The 13,803-nt window shown below is 45.4% G+C and overlaps 1 protein-coding gene across 1 annotated transcript in view; it reads right to left on the reverse strand.

Moving 5' to 3' along the window:
• The window catches only part of LOC119978372 (lysine-specific demethylase 5B-like), a 425,856-nt gene that overhangs the window by 105,138 nt on the left and 306,915 nt on the right, over nt 1–13,803 (reverse strand). The window lies entirely within an intron of this gene.

A 13,803-nucleotide genomic window follows, 5' to 3' on the forward strand; every position in this document is an offset into this window, starting at 1 on the left:
TATCAACCTGGGTGGCAACTTTCAGGGATCTATGTACATGGACACTGAGATCCCTCTGCTCATCCACACTGCTAAGAATTTTACCATTAGCCAAATATTCCGCATTCCTGTTATTCTTTCCAAAGTGAATCACCTCACACTTCTCTACATTAAACTCCATTTGCCACCTCTCAGCCCAGCTCTGCAGCTTATCTATGTCCCTCTGTAACCTGCAACATCCTTCCACACTGTCTACAACTCCACCGACTTTAGTGTCGTCTGCAAATTTACTCACCCAACCTTCTGTGCCCTCCTCTCGGTCATTTATATAAATGACAAACAGCAACGGTCCCAGAACAGATCCTTGTGGTACGCCACTCGTAACTGAACTCCATTCTGAACATTTGCCATCAACCACCACCCTGTCTTCTTTCAACTAGCCAATTTCTGATCCACATCTCTAAATCACCCTCAATCCCCAGCCTCCGTATTTTCTGCAATAGACGACCGTGGGGAACCTTATCAAACGCTTTACTGAAATCCATATACACCACATCAACTGCTCTACCCTCGTCTACCTGTTCAGAATACTAGGAGCATTCAGGTAAAGTACACTTATGTTGGTTTTTTTACCTCTGTTTTGAATCTTAACATCTCCAGTTTTATTCCTTTTGTTATTACTGGGCCTATTCACTGAGCTCCCCTCAGTCACTGTACCTTGTACTGTCGCCCTTTTAGATTTTTGACTATGTCTTCTCTGCCTTGCACTTATCCCCTTATTTTCTTTTGCTTCTGTCCCTGTTTTACTACCTTCCAACTTCCTGCATCGGTTCCCATCCCATCCATTTTGGAAACGTGGTTAAAGGAAGGGCAGGAGTGGCAGCTGAACATTGGAGGATATAGATGCTTCAGGAGAGATAGTAAGAAGTCTTACAACACCAGGTTAAAGTCCAACAGGTTTGTTTTAAACACGAGCTTTCGGAGCGCAGCTCCTTCTTCAGGTCTGCGCTCCGAAAGCTCGTGTTTGAAACAAACCTGTTGGACTTTAACCTGGTGTTGTAAGACTTCTTACTGTGCTCACCCCAGTCCAACGCCGGCATCTCCACATCAGGAGAGATAGAGGGGGATGCAAAAGGGGTGGGGGAGTAGCGTTACTGGTTAAGGAGAATATTATAGCCGTACTGCGGGAGGACACTTTGGAGGGCTCATACAATGAGGCAATCTGGGTAGAGCTCAGGAACAGGAATGGGGCAATCACAATGTTGGGAGTTTACTACAGGCCACAAACTGCCAACGAGAGATAGAGGAGCAGATAGGTAAAGAGATTTTGGATAGGTGCAAAAGTAACAGGGTTGTTGTGGTAGGGTATTTTAACTTGACTGGGATTGACTGGGACTCACTTAGTGCTGGGGGCTTGGATGGGGCAGAGCTTTTAAGGTGTATCCAGGAAGCCTTCTTGATGCAACATGTAGATAGTCCAACTAGGGAAGGACCCCGTGTCTGCGTGGGTCTCACCCCGACAACCCAGAGATGTGAAGATTAGGTGAATTGTCTCCGCTAAATTGCCCCTTAATCAAACAAAATAATTGGATATTCTAAATTTATTTTAAAAAGTCCAACTAGGGAAGAGGCAGTACTGGACCTAGTATTGGGCCTGGATTGGTGGTTGAGGTTTCAGGAGGGGAACATTTTGGGAGTAGTGACCACAATTCCGTAGGTTTTAGGGTACCTTTGGATCGGGGTGAGGGTAACCCTCACGTTAATGTGCTAAAGTGGGGAAAGGTCAATTACCACAACATAGACAGGAATTGAAGAATTTGGATTGGGTGCGGTGTTGGAGGGTAAATCAACATCGAACATCTGTCAAGCGAGTTGATTAGGATTCAGGAGGATCACCTTCCTAAGAAAATGAAGGATAAGTATGGAAAGTTTAGGGAGCCTTGGTTAACGAGGGATATTGTGAACCTATTCAAAAAGAAAAAGGAGGCATGTGTACGGTCCAGAAGGGTGGGGACAGTCGAAACCCTTGAGAAGTATAAAGAAAATAGGAAGGTACTGAAGCGTGATATTAGGAGGGCTATGAGGGGTCATGAAAAGTCCTTGGCAAGTAGGTTAAGGTGAATCCCAAAGGGAACGGATTTGACCACTTGAGGACAGTGGGGAGAATCTATGTGTTGAGCCAGAGGAAATGTGCGAGGTACTAAATGAGTACTTTGCATCAGTGTTTGCCAAAGAAAAGGACTTTGTGGGAGATGATTCTCGGGTAGGGTGTGTAGATTGTCTGGGTCATGTTGATATCAAAAAGGAGGGGCAGTACGGTGGCAGTGGTTAGCACTGGGACTGTGGCGCTGAGAACCCGGGTTCGAATCCTGGCCCGGGGTCACTGTCCGTGTGGAGTTTGCACATTCTCCCCGTGTCTGCGTGGGTTTCACCCCCACAACCCAAAGATGTGCAGGGTAGGTGGATTTGGCACGCGGAATTGCCCCTTAATTGGAAAAATAAAAATTGGGTGTTTTCAAAGACATTAAGGGAGATAAGTCTCCTGGGCCTGATGGGATTTACCCCAGAATACGGAGGGAAGCAAGGGAGGAATTGCTGGGGCCTTTGTATCCTCATTGGCTGCAGGTGAGGTCTCAGAGGACTAGAGAATGGCTAATGTGGTACCACTGTTGAAGAAAGGTAGCAGAGATAAACCAGTTACTAGTGGTGTACCGCAAGGATCTGTTTTGGGGCCACTGCTGTTTGTCATTTTTATCAATGACTTGGAAGAGGGTGTAGAAGGATGGGTTAGTAAATTTGCAGATGACACGAAGGTCGGTGGAGTTGTGGATAGTGCTGAAGGATGTTATAGGTTACAGAGGGACATAGATAAGCTGTAGAGCTGGGCTGAGAGGTGGCATATGGAGTTTAATGCGGAAAAGTGTGAGATGGTTCACTTTGGAAGGAGTAACAGGAATGCAGAGTACTGGGCTAATGGCAAGATTCTTGGTAGTGTAGATGAACAGAGAGATCTCGGCATCCAGGTACATAAATCCCTGAAAGTTGCCACCCAGGTTAATAGGGCTGTTAAGAAGGCATATGGTGTGCTAGCCTTTATCAGTAGGGGGATTGAGTTTCGGAGCCACGAGGTCATGCTGCAGCTGTACAAAACTCTGGTGCGGCCGCACCTGGAGTACTGCGTAAAGTTCTGGTCACCACATTATAGAAAGGATGTGGAAGCTTTGGAAAGGGTTCAGAGGAGATTTACTAGGATGTTGCCTGGTATGGAGGGAAGGTCTTACGAGGAAAGGCTCAGGGACAGGAGGTTGTTTTCGTTAGAGAGGAGAAGGCTGAGAGGTGACTTAATAGAGACATACAAGATAGTCAGAGGGTTAGATAGGGTGGACAGTGAGAGTCTTTTTCCTCGGATGGTGATGACCAACACGAGGGGACATAGCTTTAAATTGAGGGGTGGTAGATATAGGACAGATGTCAGAGGCAGTTTCTTTACTCAGAGAGTAGTGGTATGGAACGCCCTGCCTGCAACAGTAGTAGACCCGCCAAATTTAAGGGCATTTAAGTGGTCACTGGATAGACATATAGAATTTACAGTGCAGAAGGAGGCCATTCAGCCCATCGAGTCTGCACCGGCTCTTGGAAAGAGCACCCCACCCAAGGTCAACAACTCCACCCTATCCCCATAGCCCAGTAACCCACCCAACACTAAGTCCAATTTTGGACACTAAGGGCAATTTATCATGGCCAATCCACCTAACCTGCACATCGTTGGACTGTGGGAGGAAACCGGAGCACCCGGAGGAAACCCACGCACACACGGGGAGGATGTGCAGACTCCGCACAGACAGTGACCCAAGCCGGAATCGAACCTGGGACCCTGGAGCTGTGAAGCGATTGTGCTATCCACAATGCTACCGTGGATGAAAATGGAATAGTGTAGGTCAAATAGGCTTCAGATGGTTTCACGGGTCGGCGCAACATCAAGGGCCGAAGGGCCCGTACTGCGCTGTAATGTTCTATGTTCTATTAAATGGATCCATTAGCGATAGACAGCATGGTTTTGTGAAGGGGAGGTCCTGCCTCACTAACTTGATCGCGTTTTTTCAGGGGGTGACAAAGATGATTGATGAGGGGGGAGCAGTGAATGCTGTTTACATGAACTTCAGTAAAGCCTTTGATAGACTGGCACTAAAGGTGAAGTTACATGGGATCGGATGTGAGGTGGCAAGATGGATACAGAACTGGCTCGGTCACAGAAGGTAGAGGGTAGCAGTAGAAGTGTGTTTTTCTGAATGGAAGATTGTAAATAGTGGTGCTCCACAGGGATCTGAGCTTGGGCTTCTGTTGTTTGTAGTATAAATAAACAATTTGGAGGAAAATGTAAAAGTTCGCAGATGACAAGTTGGGGCCTCACGGTAGCATGGTGGTTAGCATCAATGCTTCACAGCTCCAGGGTCCCAGGTTCGATTCCCGGCTGGGTCACTGTCTGTGTGGAGTCTGCACGTCCTCCCCGTGTGTGCGTGGGTTTCCTCCGGGTGCTCCGGTTTCCTCCCACAGTCCAAAGATGTGCGGGTTAGGTGGATTGGCCATGCTAAAATTGCCCGTAGTGTAAGGTTAATGGGGGGATTGTTGGGTTACGGGTATACGGGTTACGTGGGTTTAAGTAGGGTGATCATTGCTCGGCACAACATCGAGGGCCGAAGGGCCTGTTCTGTGCTGTACTGTTCTATGTTCTATGTTCTATGACACCAAGTTTGGTGTAGTGGCAGATAATGTTGAGGATTGTCAGCGGAAACAGCAGGACACAGATAGAACATAGAACAGTACAGCACAGAACAGGCCCTTCGGCCCTCGATGTTGTGCCGAGTGGCAGAGAAATGGCAATGCAGAAAAATGTGAGGTAATGCATTTTCGTACGTCTAACATAGAGGGGAAATATACCGTAAATGGCAAAACTCTTAGGAATTTAGGAATATAGAAAGTCAGAGCGATCTGGGTGTGCAGATCCACAGGTCTTTGAAAGTGGCACAATTGTGCACAATTCTGATTGTCACACTACCAGAAGGATGTGGAGGCTTTGCAGAGGAGGTTTACCAGGATGTTTCCTGGTGTGGAGGGGGTTTGCTATGCGGAGAGGCTGAATAGACTCGGACTGTCTTTATTAGAATGACGGAGGTTGAGGGGCGACCTGATAGGTCTACAAGATTATGAGAGGCATGGATAGAGTGAATGGGCAGGCACTCTTTCCCAGGGTGGAGAGGTCAGCCACTAGGGGCATAGGTTTAAGGTCCGTGGGGCAAAGTTTAGAGGAAATGTGTTGGGCAGGTTTTTTACACGTCAGGGGAGGTTGTCGAAGCAGATACATTAACAGCGTTCATAAGATATCTCTACATGGTGCAACTACATGGATAGGATGGGTATAGAGGGATACAGCACTCAGAAGTGCTGAGGGTATTGACCAAGGGTGGTATCATGACTGGTACAGGCTTGGAGGGCCGACGGGCCTGTTCCTGTGCTGTATTGGACATTGTTTCTTGTTCTCTTTGTTCTCTCTGTGTTGTCTCTCCATGTTCTTCCTACCAAAATGCATCACCTCACACTTCCCCACATTGAACTTCATCCACCACCTATCTGCCCACTCTACCAACTTGTTGATGTCCTTTTGAGGTACTACACTCTCCTGTTTACAGATTACAAAACTTCCAAGTTTTGTATCATCCGTTAACTTTGAAACTGCCCCCTGCACACCAAGATCGAGATCATTTGTATCAGGAAAAGTAAGGGTCCCAAAATCAACCTCTGGGGATCATAGAATCATAGAATTTACTGTGCAGAAGGTGGCCATTTGGCCCATCACGTCTGCACCGGCCCTAACAAAGCATCCTACTCAAGCCCACGTCTCTACCCTATCCCTGGAACCCAGCAACCCCCATTTAACCTTTTTGGACACTAAGAGCAATTTAGCATGGACAATCCACCTAACCCGCACATCTTTGGACTGTGGGAGGAAACCGGAGCACCCGGAGGAAACCCACATTGAATATATTCAAGAGGCGACTAGATATAGCACTTGGGGAGAATGGGATCAAAGGCTATAGGGAGAAATCAGGATTAGGCTATTAACTTGGATGATCAGCCATGATCACTAATGTGGCAGGGGGATGGGAACCGATGCAGGAAGTTGGAAGGTAGTAAAACAGGGACAGAAGCAAAAGGAAGTAAGGGGAAAAGTGCAAGGCAGAGAAGACATAGTCAAAAATCTAAAAGGGCGACAGCACAAGGTACAGTGACTGAGGGGAGCTCAGTGAATAGGCCCAGTAATAACAAAAGGAATAAAACTGGAGATGTTAAGATTCAAAACAGAGGTAAAAAAAACCAACATAAGTGTACTTTACCTGAATGCTCGTAGTATTCGGAATAAAGTAAATGAGTTGATGGCACAAATCATCGTAAATGACTATGATTTAGTGGCCATTACTGAAACATGGTTAAAGGATGGTCACGACTGGGAGTTAAATATCCGAGGGTATCAAACTATTCGGAAGGACAGAGTGGATGGTAAGGGAGGTGTTGTTGCTCTGTTATTTAAGGATGACATCCGGGCAATAGTAAGGGATGACATCGGTGCTATGGAGGATAAGGTTGAATCCATTTGGGTGGAAATCAGGAATAGTAAGGCGAAAAAGTCACTGATAGGAGTAGTCTATCGGCCACCAAATAGTAACGATATGGTGGGGCAGGCAATAAACAAAGAAATAACTGATGCATGTAGAAATGGTACAGCAGTTATCATAGGGGATTTTAATCTACATGTCGATTGGTTTAACCAGGTCGGTCAAGGCAACCTTGAGGAGGAGTTTATAGAATGTATCCGCGATAGTTTCCTAGAACAGTATGTAATGGAACCTACGAGGGAACAAGCGGTCCTAGATCTTGTCCTGTGTAATGAGACAGGATTGATTCATGATCTCATAGTTAGGGATCCTCTCGGAAGGAGCGATCACAATATGGTGGAATTTAAAATACAGATGGAGGGTGAGAAAGTAAAATCAAATACTAGTGTTTTGTGTTTAAACAAAGGAGATTACAAGGGGATGAGAGAAGAACTAGCTAAGGTAGACTGGGAGCTAAGACTTTATGGTGGAACAGTTGAGGAACAGTGGAGAACCTTCCAAGCGATTTTTCACAGTGCTCAGCAAAGGTTTATATCAACAAAAAGGAAGGACGGAAGAAAGAGGGAAAATCGACCGTGGATATCTAAGGAAATAAGGGAGAGTATCAAATTGAAGGAAAAAGCATATAAAGTGGCAAAGATTGCTGGGAGATTAGAGGACTGGGAAATCTTTAGGGGGCAACAGAAAGCTACTAAAAAAGCTATAAAGAAGAGTAAGATAGAGTATGAGAGTAAACTTGCTCAGAATATAAAAACAGACAGTAAAAGGTTTTACAAATATATAAGACAAAAAGAGTGGCTAAGGTAAATATTGGTCCTTTAGAGGATGAGAAGGGAGTTTTAATAATGGGAAATGAGGAAATGGCTGAGGGACTAAACAGGTTTTTTGGGTCGGTCTTCACAGTGGAAGACACAAATAACATGCCAGCGACTGATAGAAATGAGGCTATGACAGGTGAGGACCTTGAGAGGATTGTTATCACTAAGGAGGTAGTGATGGGCAAGCTAATGGGGCTAAAGGTAGACAAGTCTCCTGGCCCTGATGGAATGCATCCCAGAGTGCTAAAAGAGATGGCTAGGGAAATTGCAGATGCACTAGTGATAATTTACCGAAATTCACTAGACTCTGGGGTGGTCCCGGTGGATTGGAAATTAGCAAACGTGACGCCACTGTTTAAAAAAGGAGGTAGGCAGAAAGCAGGAAATTATAGGCCAGTGAACTTAACTTCGGTAGTAGGGAAGATGCTGGAATCTATCATCAAGGAAGAAATTGCGAGGCATCTGGATAGAAATTGTCCCATTGGGCAGACGCAGCATGGGTTCGTAAAGGGCAGGTCATGCCTAACTAATTTAGTGGAATTTTTTGAGGGCATTACCAGTGCAGTAGATAACGGGGAGCCGATGGATGTGGTATATCTGGATTTCCAGAAAGCCTTCGACAAGGTGCCACACAAAAGGTTGCTGCATAAGATAAAGATGCATGGCATTAAGGGTAAAGTAGTAGCATGGGTAGAGGATTGGTTAATTAATAGAGAGCAAAGAGTTGGGATAAATGGGTGTTTCTCTGGTTGGCAATCAGTAGCTAGTGGTGTCCCTCAGGGATCCGTGTTGGGCCCACAATTGTTCACAATTTACATAGATGATTTGGAGTTGGGGACCAAGGGCAATGTGTCCAAGTTTGCAGATGACACTAAGATGAGTGGTAAAGCAAAAAGTGCAGAGGATACTGGAAGTCTGCAGAGGGATTTGGATAGGTTAAGTGAATGGGCTAGGGTCTGGCAGATGGAATACAATGTTGACAAATGTGAGGTTATCCATTTTGGTAGGAATAACAGCAAACGGGATTATTATTTAAACGATAAAATATTAAAGCATGCCGCTGTTCAGAGAGACTTGGGTGTGCTGTGCATGAGTCACAGAAGGTTGGTTTACAAGTGCAACAGGTGATTAAGAAGGCAAATGGAATTTTGTCCTTCATTGCTAGAGGGATGGAGTTTAAGACTAGGGAGGTTATGTTGCAATTGTATAAGGTGTTAGTGCGGCCACACCTGAGTATTGTGTTCAGTTTTGGTCTCCTTACTTGAGAAAGGACGTATTGGCGCTGGAGGGTGTGCAGAGGAGTTTCACTAGGTTAATCCCAGAACTGAAGGGGTTGGATTATGAGGAGAGGTTGAGTAGACTGGGATTGTACTCATTGGAATTTAGAAGGATGAGGGGGGATCTTATAGAAACATTTAAAATTATGAAGGGAATAGATAGGATAGATGCGGGCAGGTTGTTTCCACTGGCGGGTGACAGCAGAGCTAGTGGGCATAGCCTCAAAATAAGGGGAAGTAGATTTAGGACTGAGTTTAGGAGGAACTTCTTCACCCAAAGGGTTGTGAGTATATGGAATTCCTTGCCCAGTGAAGCAGTTGAGGCTCCTTCATTACATGTTTTTAAGGTAAAGATAGATAGTTTTTTGAAGAATAAAGGGATTAAGGGTTATGGTGTTCGGGCCGGAAAGTGGAGCTGAGTCCACAAAAGATCAGCCATGATCTAATTGAATGGCGGAGCAGGCTCGAGGGGCCAGATGGCCTACTCCTGCTCCTAGTTCTTATGTTCTTATGATCGTGATGAATGGCGGAGCAGGCTCGAAGGGACAAAAGGCCTCCTCCTGCTCCTATCTTCTATGTTTCGGTGTATCAGCCAGTTAATGTTTGCTTGCCTCAAGACACAGAGGTTGCAATATTTACCATCTCTACCGTCATTCTGACAACAACAGGTAGGCTTGGATTTCAATTTATCAATTACAATGCAGTTTTGTTATTGTCTTAAGTTAAAGAGCATTACAGCAATTAACCAATGATTTTGTGTTTCTGTGCCTTGCATTGTGTGAGGTCAGGAGGACATTGATGTCATTTGGGTGGGGCTTGAAATTATTGGGGCAGGGCTTAATGTTGCAGAGCCCCCATAAGTGTAAGTCTGCCTCTGGGTTGAAGGGTAATTAGGGATGGGCAATAAATGCGGCTTCGACATCCCATGAAAGAAAAAAAAAGTTCCAGCTTCTCGAATTTATCCACGGTAGCACAGTGGTTAGCACTGTTGTTTCACAGCGCCAGAGTCCCAGGTTCTAATCCCAGCTTGGGTCACTCTGCAGGGTCTGCACGTTCTCCCCATGTCAGCGTGGGTTTCCTCCGGGTGCTCCGGTTTCCTCCCACAAGTCCCAAAAGACGTGCTTGTTAGGTGAATTGGGCATTCTGAATTCTCCCTTGTGTACCCAAACAGGCGCCGGAGTGTGGCGACTAGGGGATTTTCACAGTAACTTCAATGCAGTGTTAATGTAAGCCTACTTGTGACAATAATAAAGATTATTATTAAAACTGAAATTCTTCAGCCCTGAAAACATTTGCATAAATAGTTTCTACACTCTCCCTAATGTCTTTACATCCCGTGTAAAGTTTGTTGCCCAGACTGGACATTAAACTCCAGTGGTTGTTGAATCAGTGTTTTATCATAACTTCCTTAGGGTCTACTCAAAGCCCAGGATGCTGCAAGCATTTTTTTATCATTTTCGTAACCTGCCCTGCCAACTTCAATAATGTAGGCTTATAGACTCCCAGATCCTCTGCTTCTGGGTTTGGAACTGTACCTTTAGTTTAATTTTGGCATATAGAACAGTACAGCACAGAACAGGCCCTTCGGCCCTCAATGTTGTGCCGAGCAATGATCACCCTACTCAAACCCACATATCCACCCTATACCCGTGTACCCTATACCCGTAACCCAACAACCCCCCCCCCCCCCCCCAACCTTACTTTTTACACTACGGGCAATTTAGCATGGCCAATCCACCTAACCCGCACATCTTTGGACTGTGGGAGGAAACCGGAGCACCCGGAGGAAACCCACGCACACACGGGGAGGACGTGCAGACTCCGCACAGACAGTGACCCAGCTGGGAATCGAACCTGGGACCCTGGAGCTATGAAGCATTTATGCTAACCACCATGCTACCGTGCTGCCCATGGATTATATGGGTTTCTAACACTGTCGCCCCTGCAAACATTCCTCCATTCCAAAGACAGCCATTCATCACTACACTCAGCTAATTTCACACCCATGCTGCACTGTCTCCAATCTTCTGCTACTTTCGCACCCTTTCCACCCCCTCTTCGAACATCTGAGACTAATAATCTGTTTTAAATATATTCAATGATTAAACCTCTAAAATAGACGATTCTAAAGATTCACAACGCTCTGAGTGAAAAAATGTCTTCTCAACTCAGTCTTGTGCTCTTATCCTGAGACTGTGTTGTAGATTCCCCAGCCAGAGGAAACAAGCTGTGTCCAGCCTGTTAAGACCCTTCAGAACCCGGAATGTTTCAATTACATCAGCTATCATTCTTCCCAGCCCAAGACTATAACCCCAATTTACTCAGTTTATCATCATAGGTCAGCCCTCTCCTCCCTGGAACCAATCTAGTGAACCTTCGCTGTACCGCCTCCCAGGCAAGTATATTCTTCCCTGATTATGGAGATCAAAATTGCACAGTTCTCCAGGTGCGGTTTCACCAATCCCACAAATTTGCAGCAAGACGTTCGTATTCTTGCACTCTAATCACCTTGTAATAAAGGCGAACCTTCCATTTGCCATTCTAATTGCTTGCTGCACGATTGTTAACTTTGTATTCCTTGTCTCTCAACATCAAGGGCTCGAGCAACCATATGGTCTACAGTACTGCTGATCCTACATCTTATGTTCTTATCAAGTGACATTTCTGCATTCTGACCTTTTGCACTTTGCAGGACAATTCTAGTTCCTTGACTGATAAGCTTTTCCCGTTTGCTTTCCTATTTCTTTTTAAAGTTGTTTATTTGCAATTTCTTCACATTTTCCCACAATATACTCCATCTGCCACCTGTTACCCATGCACTTAATCAGCCTCTATCTCTTTGCATTCCCACCTAGCTTTGTTTTTGCAGCAAACTTGTATTCATTGTCTCTTGACATAAATCATTAATGATAGATTGTAAATAGTACAATTGTAGATTGTAAAATGCCCCAGCACTAATCCTTCCAGCAAGCCATTAGTTACAGCCTGCAAACTGGGAAATGCCCTATTTATCCCAACTACTTCCCGTCTTTCAAACAAACCTCCATCTATGTGAATATATTTCCCCCAATTCCATAAGAACATACGAACTCGGAGCAGGAGTAGGCCACCTGGCCCTATCTAACTTTTTGTGTGATACTTTGTCAAATACTTTTGGAAATCCAACTACTGGTTTCTCTTTATCTACTCTACTAGTTACTCATCAAAGAACTAATAAACTGTCAGGCACAATTTTCTTTTTGTAAAACCACGTATAATCTATCTGATCATATCCTAATTTTCTAAGTGCATTTAGACTTCCATTATAATAGATTCAAGCATTTTCCCCGAGGACTGATGGCCTATACCTCCCCGTTTTCTCTCCATCCTTTCTTGAATTGACAAGTTATATCTGCTAAATTCATGTCCGCTGCGGTAGTTCCAAAATCGAAGGAATGTAAAAAAATCATAACCAGTGCATTCACGCTCTCTGCAACTCCTTCTTTCAGAACCCAAGGAGGTAGACCAAACAACAAAGAACAATACAGCACAGGAACAGGCCCTTCGGCCCTCCAAGCATGCACCAGTTATGATACCAACCTTTGCCAAAACCCTCAGCACTTCCTTGTGCCGTATCCCTCTATACCCATCCATGTGTTTGTCAGGATGCCTTTTGAACGCCGTTAATGTATCTGTTTCCACAATCTCTCCAGGCACTCACCACCCTCCGTGTAAAAAACCTGCCTCGCACATCTCTAAACTTTGCCCCACAGACCTTAAACCTATGCCCCCTGGTGACTGACCTCTCTACCCTGGGAAAGACTGCCTGCCCATCCATTCCATCTATACCCCTCATAATCTTGTACACTTCTATCAGGTCACCCCTCAACCTCTGTCTTTCTAATGAAAACAATCCGAGTCTATTCAGCCTCTCCAGATAGCTAACACCCTCCAGACCAGGCAACATCCTGGTAAACTTCCTCTGCATCCTCTCCAAAGCCTCCGCATCCTTCTGGTAGTGTGGCGACCAGAATTGTGCGCAATATTCCAAGTACTGTCTTACCAAGGTTCTATACAACTGAAGCATGACTTGTGCCAGTTTTTATACTCGATGCCCCGTCCAATGAAGGCAAACATCCCATATGCTTTTTTGACTACCCTGTCCCTTGTGCTGCCACAAACAACAGAGGCCCCAGCACAGATCTATGTGGAACACCACTAGTCACAACCTTCCATTCAGAAAAACACCCTTCTACTGCTACCCTTTGCCTTCTGTGACCGAGCCAGTTCTGTATCCATCTTGCCTCTGATCCTGTGTGACTTCACCTTTTATCATAGAATTTACAGTTTATCATAGAATTTACAGTGCAGAAGGAGGCCATTTGGCCTATCGAGTCTGCACCGGCTCTTGGAAAGAGCACCCTACCCAAGGTCAACACCTCCACCATATCCCCATAACCCAGTAACCCCACCCAACATTAAGGGAAATTTTGGACACTAAGGGCAATTTATCATGGCCAATCCACCTAACCTGCACATCTTTGGACTGTGGGAGGAAACCGGAGCACCCGGAGAAAACCCACGCACAGACAGTGACCCAAGCCGGAATCGAACCTGGGACCCTGGAGCTGTGAAGCAATTGTGCTATCCACAATGCTACCAGTCTGCCATGAAGCACCTGGTCAAAGGCTTTACTAAAGTCCATGTGAACAACATCCACCGCCCTCCCCATATCTTTGTCACCTCCTTAAACAACTCAAGCAAGTTAGTGAGGCACAACCTCCCCTTCACAAAACCATGCTCTCAATCGCTAATGAGTCTGTTTGTTCCAAATGGGTATAAATCCTGTCCCTGAGAATTCTCTGCAATAATTTACCTACTACTGACCTGAGGCTCACCGGCCTATAGTTTCCAGGGTTATTCCTGCTACTTTTCTTAAACAGAGGTACCACATTAGCTATTCTCCAGTTCGCGAGAATCTCACCTGCAGCCAATGAGGATACAAAGATGTCAGTCAAGGCCCCAGCAATTTCCCTCAGTATTCTGGGGTAAATCCCATCCAGCCCAGGAGACTTATCG

The sequence above is a fragment of the Scyliorhinus canicula genome, chromosome 15 (assembly GCF_902713615.1).
Source record: "Scyliorhinus canicula chromosome 15, sScyCan1.1, whole genome shotgun sequence".
Lineage (NCBI taxonomy): Eukaryota > Metazoa > Chordata > Chondrichthyes > Carcharhiniformes > Scyliorhinidae > Scyliorhinus > Scyliorhinus canicula.